Below are 13,086 nucleotides of genomic sequence, written 5' to 3' on the forward strand. Positions count from 1 at the left end.
ATTCTCTTCTCATTCCTCCTCTAGCTCTAGAGATCACACCCATACCTCAATCTACTATAATATTCAGATGAAAACATAAATTTGACCATCACTAGCATTCCTTATATTCAATTACACACACACACACACACACACACACACACACACACACACACACCCCAAGCAAAGAAAATACTCAGAACTGCTATAGGTCTCATTTCTGTAATTGATTCCAAGGCCACTGTTGATATTTACAGTTTCTCTTTTTTCACTAGCTATTCTAGGTTCTCTTTGCCCTCAGCCAGCACCTCAGTTAGTTAGCGTATTTTACCTGGTGACATGACTCAGACTCTGGTGGTCCTTAGATTGCTATGGTCTTCCATTACTATTGGATGTGGGAGTATTATGGGGCACTGCAGACAATCCCCTATTCTTCCATGCTATCGTTGTGCAGGAGCAACCCAGTTTAGCCCTGGTAATCAGCTCAATCATCCCAGCCTGTAGAGAAACACACTACTTTGCCTGTAGTTTCCAGGGTATGAGGACCTCAAAATGGCCAAGTGGCAGTCTCAACTTCTAACTTAATTAAACCATTGAATTATTCCTCAATAGATGTACTCCTCCCTTAGGAGCTATAATTTCTAAGCTATCAAAATCCACAGTCTCCGGGATAGGAAGCAACAGTTTTATGAATGGGTTATTTGTATAATAGTGAGAGTCACTTCCACTTCCACCTTGGCATTGTTAGACCCGTGTTCTCTGGCAGTGGGAGAAACAGCACTGTGGTTGGTTCAAAGTACATACTGTATCCTGTAGGACAGCACTCCACATTGCAGTGTCTCCTGGCTGCCACTGTACCAGTCTTCAAGAGACCATTTCAGTGTTCAATAAGACCAGCTGCTTCTAGATAAGAGAGTACTTTCTTCTAGATAAGAGAGTACATGGTAAGGCCACAATATCCCATGGGTATAACCACATTGCTGAATTTCTTTTGCGATAATATCAACTCTTTGGTCAGAAGCAATGTTATGTGCAATACCAACACTGGAACCAAGGCATTCATAAGTCCATGGATATAGTGGTCCGAGAAGGCAAACCCATACAGAGAATAAGTGAGTACAAACTGCTGCTTCCTCTGTGATGGAAGGGGTTCAATGTGATCTATCTGCCCTCAGATAGCTGGTTCCTATGGCGAATGGTGTCATATTAGGAACTGTGCACACGGGGCACTCTGCAGTGGCATTCACTACATCAGTCTTAATCAGAGGAAGTCCGTGTTGTTGTATCCATCTATAACCTCTAGCTCAATTACCATGGCCCTTTTGTACATCAGCCTAATGAGCAAGCACTGGAGTGGCTGGGGAAAGAGAATGACAGCTACAGAACAAGGCATCTTGTCCATTGGTTTCTTGAACAATGGTTTCCTCTGCAGTGGGTACTGTTTGAGGGAACATGTGCATAGGACACAAATATCCTCCCATTCTGTGTCCACTGTTAGGGGCCCATCCACATTCCTTCTCCCACAGAGCTCCTGGTTACCAATCTTCCAGTCTTCTTTCCATGTTCATAAGCATCCGGCCAAACCATCCATCCCATGAATATGTACAGATTTGTATTCCTGGACTTCTGTCTCTATCTTGATAAGGCAGACAAGCAGACATACTGCTTGAAATTCTGTTCACTGCGAGGATTTGCCTTCTGCAATGTCTTTCAGGGGATTCCTGTAGTGCTGCAACCATCCACTTCCAGGTGGTGCCAGACCTGAGTCTTTTTCTTCCTCCATCAACTGATTATAGGGCATTTGCCAAGAGGCCTCCAGTGTTGACTGAGGAAGAGGCAGCAATGTGGTGAAATAGATGCCATCGTCTGAGCTATATCACTTTCACTTGATGATAGAATGATGCTGCTGTATATGTAGCTTTATGGCTTGATGGATCAGATGATACCAAGTTCATGATGGGGAGATCAGGTTGCATAGTCACCTGGTGTCTCCTGGTCAGGCGTGTAGTCTCTACCAGGGCCCAGTAGAAAGCCAGATGTTACTTCTCAAAAGGACCATTATTGTTTGCAGAAGAGGACATGACTTTGTCCCAAACCCTAGGGATGTGCACTGAGATTTTCCTATTAGGGCTTGCTGGAAGCTCCATACTGGATGCCTATGTCATAGGTGATTTAAATACCACTGGATCTGCTGGGTCATAAGGCTGAACTCGCAGAGCATCTTATACTGTAGCCTGAATTTGCTTTGGGATCCATTCAAAACTGGCAGTCTTATGGGTTACTCAGTAAATGGTTTGGAGCAGTGTACACAAATGGATGTATTGCCAGGTACAGTGGCACATGCCTGTAATCCCAGCTACTTGAGAGGCTGAGGCAGAAGGATCACTTGAGCTCAGGAGTTTGAGACCAGACTGGGCAATTTAGTGAGACCCCCATCAAAAACAAAGACAAAAATAAAAACAAATGGGTGTATGTTGCCTCCCAAATCCAAAGAGGGCCACCAATTGTGCCTTTTTCTTAGTAGGAGGTGCAGCAACTTATCTTTCACTTGGAGGGGATATCCTGACATTTCCTAGATCCCTGGGTTGCTAAAAACTTTACCAGGTTTCCAGAACTCTGAATGTTCATGGGGTTTACATACCACCCTCTGGCATGCCTGGGTCTTAGTGAATCATCTGGTGTACTTGATGCGTCCTGCTCATTAGTTACAGCATGATGTCATCAATGTAGCGGATCAATGTTTTGTTACAGATAATCAAGATAATCAAGGTCTCTACACACTAGATTATGACAGAAAAAGAAAAGCTGACACAGTCCCATGAAGAAAGTGATATGCCACTGCCCTGTCAATTAAGGCAAATGAGGCTGGGCATGGTGGCTTACACCTGTAATCCCAGCACTTTGGGAAGCCGAGGCGAGTGGATCACCTGAGGTCAGGAGTTCAAGACCAGCCTGACAAATATGGTAAAACCCCATCTCTACTAAAAATACAAAAATTAGCTGGGTGTGGTGGCGTGTGCCTCTAATCCCAGCTGCTCGAGAGGCTGAGACAGGAGAATTTCTTGAACTCGGGAGTTGGAGGTTGCAGTGAGCCGAGATTGCGCCACTGCACTCCAGCCTCAGTGACAGGGCAAAACTCCATCTCAAAAAAAAAAAAAATGACTTTTGGTGATTCTTATCAATTTGATATATAGAATAAACGTTTTCTAGACCAAGAGCTGGATACAAAGTGCTAAAGACTGTGTTGATTTGCATTAATAAAGAAACCACATCTGAAAAAACTGCAGTTTGAATTACCACCTGAGGGGGTTCACAGTAAAACCTTATCCTTCTTCTGAACCCATCCCTTTTACAGTATTGCTTTTAGTTTACTAGTCTAGTGTGTGAGGTGGTGTGATGTGAAGTTCCAGGAGCTTTCTCTTGGTCCTTTTACCTAAGTAGTCCTCATTTCATGGGTCAAGGAGTCCTGTGTAGGCTCCGCTAGCTGTTAAATTTGTTTGTTGCAATAACATATTCAGGACCTGGGTTAAAAATCACAGATGGGTCCACAGAGCCGCTGGTCCACTCACTATGAGATGTTTTCAAACCAAAACTCCATTTATCACCTAATCCCAATAAGCCTCATTAAAAATTATTTGTTAATTTATTTACTTTTACATTTCTGTGGTATATATGGGGTACATGAGACACTTTGATACAGGAATACAATGCATAATAATCATAACAGGGTAAATGGGGTATCTATCACCTCAAGAATTTATCCTTTCTTTGTGTTACAAACAATCCAATTATACTCTTCAGTTTTTTGTTTGCTTGAGATGGAGTCTCGCTTTGTTACCCAGGCTGGAGTGCAGTGACATGATCTCAGCTCACTCTGCCTCCCAGGTTCAAGTGATTCTCCTGCCTCAGCCTCCCAAGTAGCTGGGACTACAGGCACGTGCCACCACGCCTGGCTAATTTTTTGTATTTTCAGTAGAGACGGGTTTCACCACTTTGGCCAGGCTGGTCTCGAACTTCTGACCTCAAGTGATCTCCCCACCTCATCCTCCCAAAGTGCTGGGATTACAGGCATGAGCCACTGTGCCTGGCCTCTTTAGTATTTTTGTTTTAAAATTTTGTTTGTAGAGACAAAGTCTCACTATGTTGCCCCAGCTGGTCTCAAACTCCTACACTCAAGCAATCCTCCTACCTTGGCTCCCCCAAATTTTGGGATTACAGGCGTGAGCCACCATGCGCAGCCTTTTAGTGTTGACACCCTTGTTGAAAATTAGTTCAGTGTAGATGTACTGATTTAATTCTGGGTTCTCTATTCTTTCCCATTGGTCTATCTGTCTGTTTTTATGCCAGTACTATGCTGTTTTGGTTACAGTATAATTTGAAGCCAGGTAATGTGATTTCTCCAGTTTTATTCTTTAGCTTTGGCTATTCTGGATCTTTCATGGTTCTATATAAATTTTAGGATTATTTTTTCTATTTCTGTGAAGAATGTAATTGGTATTTTGATAGGGATTGCACTGAATCTGTAGATTGCTTTGGGTAGTATGGACATTTAAACAGTATTAATTCTTCCAATCCATGAACATGGAATATCTTTCCCTTTTTTGGTATGTCCTCTTCAACTTCTTACATCAATGTTTTGTAGTTTTCATTATAGAGATCTTTCACTTCTTTGGTTACATTAATTTTTAGGTATTTTATTTTACTTGTAGCTATTGTAAATGAGATTATTTTCTTGATTTCTTTTGCAGATTGTTTGTTGTTGGCATACAGAAATGCCACTGATTTTTGTACGTTGATTTTGCATCCTGCAACTTATCAGTTCTAAATTTATCAGTTCTAATAGTTTTTTGGTGAAGTCTTTTGTTTTTTCCAAATATAAGGTCATATTATCTGCAAACAAGGATAATTTGACTTCTTCCTTTCCAATCTGGATGCTCATTACATCTCTCTTTTGTCTAATTGCTCTAGCTAGGACTTCCAGTACTATGTTGTATAACAGTGGTGAAAGTGGGCACCCTTGTCTTGTTCTAGATCTTAAAAGAAAGGCTTTCAGTTTTTCCCCATTCAGTATGATACTGGCTGTGCGTCTGCCATACATGGCTTTTATTGTCTTGAGATATATGTTCCTTCTATCCTGTTTTTTGAGTTTTTTTTATCATGAAGGGTTGTTGAATTTTTCAAATGCTTTTTCAGCATGAATTGAAATTATCATGTGGTTTTTGTCCTTCATTCTATTGATATAATGTATCAAACTGATTGATTTGCATATGCTGAACCATCCTTGCATCCCTGGGATAAATTCCACTTGGTCATGATTAATGATCTTTTTAATGTGTTGTTGGATTCTTTTTGCTAGTATTTTGTTGAGGATTTTTACATCAATGTTCATCAGGGATATTGACCTGTAGTTTTCTTTCTTTTTTTTTTTAATGTGTCTTTGTCTGGTTTTGGTATCAGGGTAATACTGACCTCATAGAATGAGTTTGGAAATAAGCCCTGCTTGTGATTATAGTAGCATTTTGGGTCCCCAGGGAATAGCTTCGAATCAGAGCCAGTGTAGAATATACCTTGAAAGCTCTGGGTATTTCCCTCTTTCTTGAAATTTCTTCCTTTTCTCTGGGATACACTCAGGTAAGTGTCAGGCTCCTCTGAAGAGCTTAAAGGAAAATAGTTTATACTTGTGACAGTCACAGGAACTTTTCTCAAGGAGATCTAGCCTTCCCTACATTTCATGGGCCCCAGGACACTGAACTGGGTAAGAGATTACTTCTGCAGGACAGTTCTCTGGGTGTCCTTGGACTGACCCAGTTCTCCCCACTTTCTTGTTTACAATTCCCTAAAATAACAGTAGAATGTGCTGGAATGTAATATCTTGACATAGGAAGGGACTAGCCAGAACTTCCTGGGCTCTGTTCCAATCCCCCCAAAGCCCACCCAGAACAGGATGTCCTTCAGTGCTTTAGCCCAGTGATCACATTGCCCTGGGTCATAAAACCCAAGCCAAGCTACTTCCAGGGTCCCACTGCTGCAGTGCAAGTGAGGCATACACAGTCAAGGCATTATCCACCTTGGGCAGCATTCCTGAGGCTTGGGGGACCAGGCTTCTGTTGTCCTTTGCTGCCTATCTGTAAGTAATAAATCTGCTTCATGTAACTTGTGCATATGAGTGTTCTGTCCCACCGGACTCAGACAAGTTGGTAGCCAGTGCATGGTGAGCCTGTTTCACCACTTTATTAGTCTGTTTTCACACTGCTGATAAAGACATAGCCAAGACTGGGCAATTTACAAATGAAAGAGGTTTAATTGGACTAACAGTTCCATGTGGCTGGAGAAACCTCATAATCATGGTGGAAGGCAAGGAAGAGCAAGTCATGTCTTACATGGATGGCAGCAGGCAAAGAGAGAGCTTGTGCAGGGAGACTCCAGTTTTTCAAAACCATCAAATCTTGTAAGACTTACTATCACAAGAACAGCATGGGAATGAACTGCCTCCATGATTTAATTAGCTCCCATTGGGTCCCTCCCACAACACGTGGGAATTCAAAATGAGATTATGGTGGGGACACAGCCAAACCATGTCTCCACTTAAAGTTAGGTCTCTGCTCACTGGACCCAAAGTTTTTCTGACTATACAGAGCAAGTAAGACTTAAACTGCTCAAATGTTTGATTTCTAGGGACAATATGATGAATTCACCTCCAGTAAAAGTCCCTGTGGGTCAGAATATTCCAGTGGTTGCTATGGCTCTGCTGCTATGATGGAGTATGCACCCAACTCATCTCTGGCAGTAAGTGCTGCCACTTAGACTCTGCCACTCCTCATCAAAACCAGGAAGCCCATTTCAGTGGCGGCACTTCCACTGTCACACCTAGGCTATAGAGGAAAGTACTCCAGGGCTTTTGAATGGTACTAGTGCTTTCTCAGCCAGTGCTTGCTCAGTGCCTTAGTGAAAGGAGTGTCCTCTGGGCCCCCCTGGTGGACTTAAATGATAGGGTTATTTAAGGTGATAGGGTCAGGGTCAAGTCATACATAACAACTGGGTGTGGTGGGGCACCTGTAATCCTAGCTACTTGGGAGGCTGAGATGGGAGGACCAATCAAGCCCAGGAGTTTCAAATCAACCTGCGCAACATAGTGAGACCCTGTCTCAAAAAAAAATTAAAATTAAAATTAAAAAAGAAAGATGTCACCCCATGATATTTTAAAAAACCGTACATAGTAAATCCATCCCAACATTTCTATTTCCTTAAAACTTTGAATTCCTCCCTTAACAGTATCTTAGGGAAATTCTAGCATCTCAACTTCAATGAATGTAGACCACCATTAAGTCCAGGTTTCAGTCAATCAATCCAGGAAACCATTAGAGTCACTTGCAAATGCTGAGATAACATATTAAATCTAGATTCTCCAGAAAATGCATGAATATCCATAAATTTAACCCAGCCTAATATGGTTTGCTCTTCTTGGTCTGGCATCTTCATGTTCCATTGCCACACATACTCCCCCAGGTCTCTGTCAACATACATCAACAAAACATTTTTATTCTTTGGTGTCATAGACTCTCTTTTGGTCAGACTTTGAACTTGCTCTCCTGGGGTGTGTATGGGTCTGGAAGCAGTGAAGGGTGCTGGAGTTGGCCTTGAGGTGAGGCACCCCCTTGCAAGGAAACTGTCTTGGATGAGGTCATTACGAGTCTTCAAGCAAGAGAATGATCTTCTCAGAAGAGGAGGAGGGCTGCTTCCACTGTTAAAGAGGACCTGGGTTGATATGGAGGTTCAAGGTTGGCAGATTCATCTGATTTTACCCACAAGGGTCCAAACTGTATCTGAATAATGGAATGGAGCCCATGAGCCTGCCATTGCTACTGAATGACTGGGGGCACTGCTGTCGCTACTGAAGCTCATGGAACTTCACCGCTGCTGCTGGAAAAAAAAAAAAAAAAAAAACAAACAGAAACCCCCACTCCTGCTGATTGCTAAAATGCTTTTCATGTTGTTAGAGCCCAGGATCATCTATAGTCACCTTCAGTCACCCACTGCCACTGTCAGAGCCCATTTCTAGAATCAGAGAAAAAATTAAAAATGTCCTCGTTTCCTCCACCTCCCAGTCTCCACCAGTGTCTTCCACTGGCAGAGCCCAGAGGAAAGCAGGATGAGAAACGCACAATGCAGGCTTCCCATCCTGGGGATACAGAGGAGCACGTGGAGGGGAAGGGTGGAGGTCAGAGTCAACGGGCATCGCCCAGGACACTAACCCTGCTGAACTTCAGGTCCCTCGCCTCAAATACAAAGTTAAAAATTCACCCCCTACTTACCTCTGTAGATTATGTTGAGGAACTAAGATAATGATTGTGAGATTACTTTATAAATTAATCAAGTGCTGTACATTTGCAATAGAATGTTATTATTCCAGTTATTATTACAGTTGCATGGGTTATTTATATTGTTGTTGTAATAGGTACTGGGACTGCCACCCTTGCTCCCCCAGTGGCTGGGAGGATTGGCTGTTAATGGCTCACAGCTGAGTCCCTCTTGGGGCACTGCCTCAGCTGAAGGGAGCTGTCTCATTCAAGGTTACTCCAGTTCCCTAAGGGTAGCTTACATCCAACGACTGGTAGGTACAGAGATAGAAAGGTCTGACCCTCCTTACTTCAATTTAGGACATCTCTGAAGGGCCATCCGAGACCCACAACTCTCCACAGGATCAGCTAAGGTTCTGGAACAACTGCATCATAGTTCAACTTCTCTCTCTGCCCTTCCCTGCTTGTCTCACTCCCTTGCAGGTGATGTTTCCAAGAGCACCTCCCAACAAACCTTCTAAATGTAAATCTCATCTCAGAGTCTGTTTCTGAGGAAACCATGCTAAAGCAATTATCGTGGTGCTTTCAAGTACCATCACAAACATTTGACCCTTAAGACCACCCTAAGATGCAGAAAGGGCACAGAGTGTTACACATACTCCTTGTTCAGATGAAGAAGTTGAGGCTCAGAGAGCTTAAGTAGCTCACCCAAGGTTGCACACAAAGTCAGGGTGGAGTCAGATCTGAGCACAGCTCTCTTGACTCTCTGACAGGTGTTTTGACCATTTCACTTCCAGGGAGAAAGCACAGATGCCTGTTTGGGGGTGGGGGGGCAAGGATTAGAGCTGGGAGGATGCTTCCAGTCAGCCTCTTCTGTCTGCTGGAGCAGAAGCAGATTAGTGTTGCCCTGGGCTCGGGATCCCTAGCAGGAGGACAAGGAGGAGAATCCATTTACAAACACTCCTGAAGCACCTACCCTGGGCCAGAGTCATTAAATAGGACCCAGTCCCCACCCCCAGGGAGCCTCCAGCTTTGGGGCTGAAGAAGAGAGCAATATTGCTTGAAGGTAAGGGGAACTCTGGAAGCAGGATGGAAAGCAATTTTGGCCAGAACAATAAATGAAAGACTGATCAGCAGGAAGAGTCTGCTGAGATTTGGGGATGACTGCCCACAGCAAAGACAGAGAAACTCCCATCTTGGTTTGGAGACAGGGAGGGTCTTCAGTTGTTAGAAGAGCTGGCAACTCTTCCTAGAATCTGTGGAAAGACTGTTGCCCAAATGAGCTGTCTCCACTAAATGGCCAACACACAGTAGCTTTTCTAAGGATATCTGCATGAAGAGAATGAGGAACCCCAGCTTGGAGAAGTGGGAATAAAGGAGATGGAATACAGGGGCTGGGAAGTGCAGAATCATTAGGGTGAACACTGAGCTGTTTTAACAAGAGGGAAGAAACACCTGGAGCTTAAGAGCGTAAAAGTTCAGGCCAGGTGTGGTGGCTCACACCTGTAATCCCGGCACTTTGGGAGGCCGAGATAGGCAGATCATGAGGTCAGGAGTTGAGACCAGCCAACATGGTGAAACCCTGTCTCTACTAAAAATACAACAATTAGCCGGGCATGGTGGGAGTCACCTGGAATCCCAGCTACTCGGGAGGCTGAGGCAGAAGAACTGCTTGAACCTGGGAGGCGGAGGTTGCAGTGAGCTGAGATGGCGCCACTGTACTCCAGCTTGGGCAACAGAGCAAGACTCCATCTCAAAAAAAAAAAAGAGAGAGAGTAAAAGTTCAGTTATCTTGGGGAGGCTGAGGCAGGAGGATCGCTTGAGCCCAGGAGTTCAAATCCGGCCTGGGCAACAAAGTGAAACCCCATCACTCAAATCTTTAAAAGGGGTAGGGGAAGTTCAGTTATCTCCCATTAACAAGCTCAGTGGTGCAGACTAGCCAGTGTCTGTTCGCTGCCTGTTACTCCACCTTCCAGTGCATTGTCTTCATCTGCATGGTCAAAACTCGATCATGAGAAGCCGGGTTTTATGTGATAGGACAGGAAAGAGAGGATGGAGGAACATATGCCCAATAGTTTAAGGCCTAGGCTTGAAAGAGCAACATATCACTTCCGCTCACATTCCAATGGTAAGAATGGAGGGCCTCACCCAGCTGCAAAGGAGGCTGGGAAATGTAGTCTCTGGCTGGGTAGTCTACTGCTAAGGAAGAAGAGAACAGATTTTCCTGGACAGCTAGCAGCCTCTGGCATAAGGAATAACTGTGAATGAGAAGAAGATCAGGTAGACTGCTGGAGAAAATGGCAGACTCTGGCTGGGCGTGGTGGCTCACACCGGTAATCCCAGCACTTTGGGAGGCCAGGATGGGTGGATCACCTGAGGTCAGGAGTTTGAGACCAACCTGGCCAACATAGTAAAACCCTGTCTCTACTAAAAATACAAAAGTTAGCCAGGCATGGTGGTGCACGCCTGTAATCCCAGCTACTAGGGGGAGGCTGAAGCAGGAGAATTGCTTGAACTGGGAGGCGGAGGTTGCAGTGAGCCGAGATTGCGCCACTGCACTCCAGCCTGGGCAACAAGAGGGAGACTTTGTCTTGAAAGAAAGAAAGAGAGAGAGGGAGGGAGGGAGGAAGGAAGGAAGGAAGGAGAAAGAGAGAAACAGAGAGAGAGAAGGGAGGGAGGGAGGAAGGAAGGAAGAAAGGAAGGAGGGAAGGGGAGAGAGAGAGAAAAGAGGAGAGGAGAGGAGGAGAAAGAAAGAAAATGGCAGACTTGGTATGGGCTGGAAGACATTGGAAACCCCTCACCCACCTGTTCTACATATGGGACACCAAGGCCCTGCATGGGGTGATGTCTGGTTTGGTCAGGATCCCACTGTAAGAGGACTAGAGCCCTAGGAGTCCTTTCCCTGGTCCCATTATTTTTATTTTTATTTTTAGAGGCAGAGTCTCACTCTGCTGTTGCCCAGGCTGGAGTGCAGTGGTGAGATCATAGCTCACTGCAGCCTCAAACTCCTGGGCTCAAGTGATCCTCCCATCTCAGCCTCCTGAGTTGCTGGAACTACAGGCGTGCACCACCATGCCTGGCTCCTGGTCCCATTCTGTCTCTCAGAACATCATGGAGAAAATCCAGAGTGGGAGACAGGAAGTGTCAATACATAGGCCTTTACCCAGAAATCCGTCAGCTGCCCAGCCTTCTATGAGTTGCCATCAGGTGCTTCAGAAATGAAGACGACGGTGGCTATCAGAGTTCAGTAGTCTGATGGACAACACTGCCAGGACTGTGGTAGTAGGTGTTCCCAAAGTTTAGACTGTTAAGAAAGGTCTCTCCATCATTACAGGATTCCTGCTGGGGAGGACAGTAAGGGCTTCTAAAGGGCATATTTTTTTTAGCTCATTGGTTCCTCACTGCCAAAGTCACAGACTCAATTGCCTAGATCACATCAGCTTATCTCCAAAGACCTGTTTGGTTCCTTTCTAGCAACCTACATTACCTAAAGGCCTTAGTTTTCTCATCTCTGAAATGGAGCTGATAATAATAGCTTCCATTCATTGACTACTAACTATGCACTCTGAAATTTACATAAATTATTTCTAACCCTGAGAAGTGCAGTTTTTATGTTTCATGGATGAGAAAACTGAGGCTCAGAGAGTTCAAGTACTGAAGGTAAAGGCAGTAGATTAGACTATTCGTCTTCCCCAATTGGATTGTACATTCCTGGCCTTTGACATGAAACTTTGCAGGACCTCCCACTGTCGGTAGAGTTCATTCCCTGCCCCACTGATGCGCCCACAGAAGGTTAGAGGAAGGATGTGTCAGGAGCAGAGGCCTTATTTTATTTATGTATGTATGTATTTATTGAGATGGAGTTTTGCTCTTGTTGCCCAGGCTGGAATGCGGTGGCACGATCTTGGCTCACTGCAGCCTCTGTCTCTTGGGTTCAAGTGACTCTCCTACCTCAGCCTCCCCAGTAGCTGGGATTACAGGCACACATCACCATGACTAGCTAATTTTTTGTATTTTTAGTAGAGACGGGGTTTCACCAATGTTGACCAGGCTGGTTTCAAACTTCTGGCCTCAGGTGCTCTGCCCACCTTGGCCTCCCAAAGTGCTGGGATTACAGGCATGAGCCAGTGCGCCCAGCCGAGCAGAGGCTTTAAATGTGCTGTATGGTTTGGCCAAGGCTTGGGTGCCTCAGTGGTCTTGATGAGAAGAGCATGCCCCCATATAGTTGCTGCCCTTTAAGCCTGGACACCAGAATGAAACAAGCGGAACAGCAGAGCCCAGCTGTGGCCTGGAGCCAAGTGTAGCCGATGGGCAGCCTGATGCGGAACTCACCAGCTGAGGCCAGCCCATACCAGCAGAGCTGCGGTTGATCTGTGAGCATTTGCAAGCCCGTGAGTTTGGAGGTGGCTTGTTGTAAAGCATTGTTGTAACCACCCAGTGGGTTCACCTTACCCGCTACCTAGACACACCCAATGTATCAAGACAGAGGAATTGCAATGGAGAGAGGATAATTCACCCAGAGCCAGCTGTGCAGGAGACCGGAGTTTTATTATTAGTCAAATCAGTCTCTTCAAGTATTCAGGGATCAGAGTTTTTAAAAATAATTTGGGTTGCTGGGTGCAGTGGCTCACATCTATAATCCTAGCACTTTGGGAGGCCGAGGCGGGTGGATCACCTTGAGGTCAGGAGTTCGAGACCAGCCTGGCCAACATGGTGAAACCCCATCTCTACTAAAAATACAAAAATTAGCTGGGTGTGGTGGCACATGCCTGTAGTCCCAGCTACATGGGAGGATGAGAGAGGAGAGTCG

This window comes from Gorilla gorilla, chromosome 21, assembly GCF_029281585.2.
Source record: "Gorilla gorilla gorilla isolate KB3781 chromosome 21, NHGRI_mGorGor1-v2.1_pri, whole genome shotgun sequence".
Classification (NCBI taxonomy): Eukaryota; Metazoa; Chordata; class Mammalia; order Primates; family Hominidae; genus Gorilla; species Gorilla gorilla.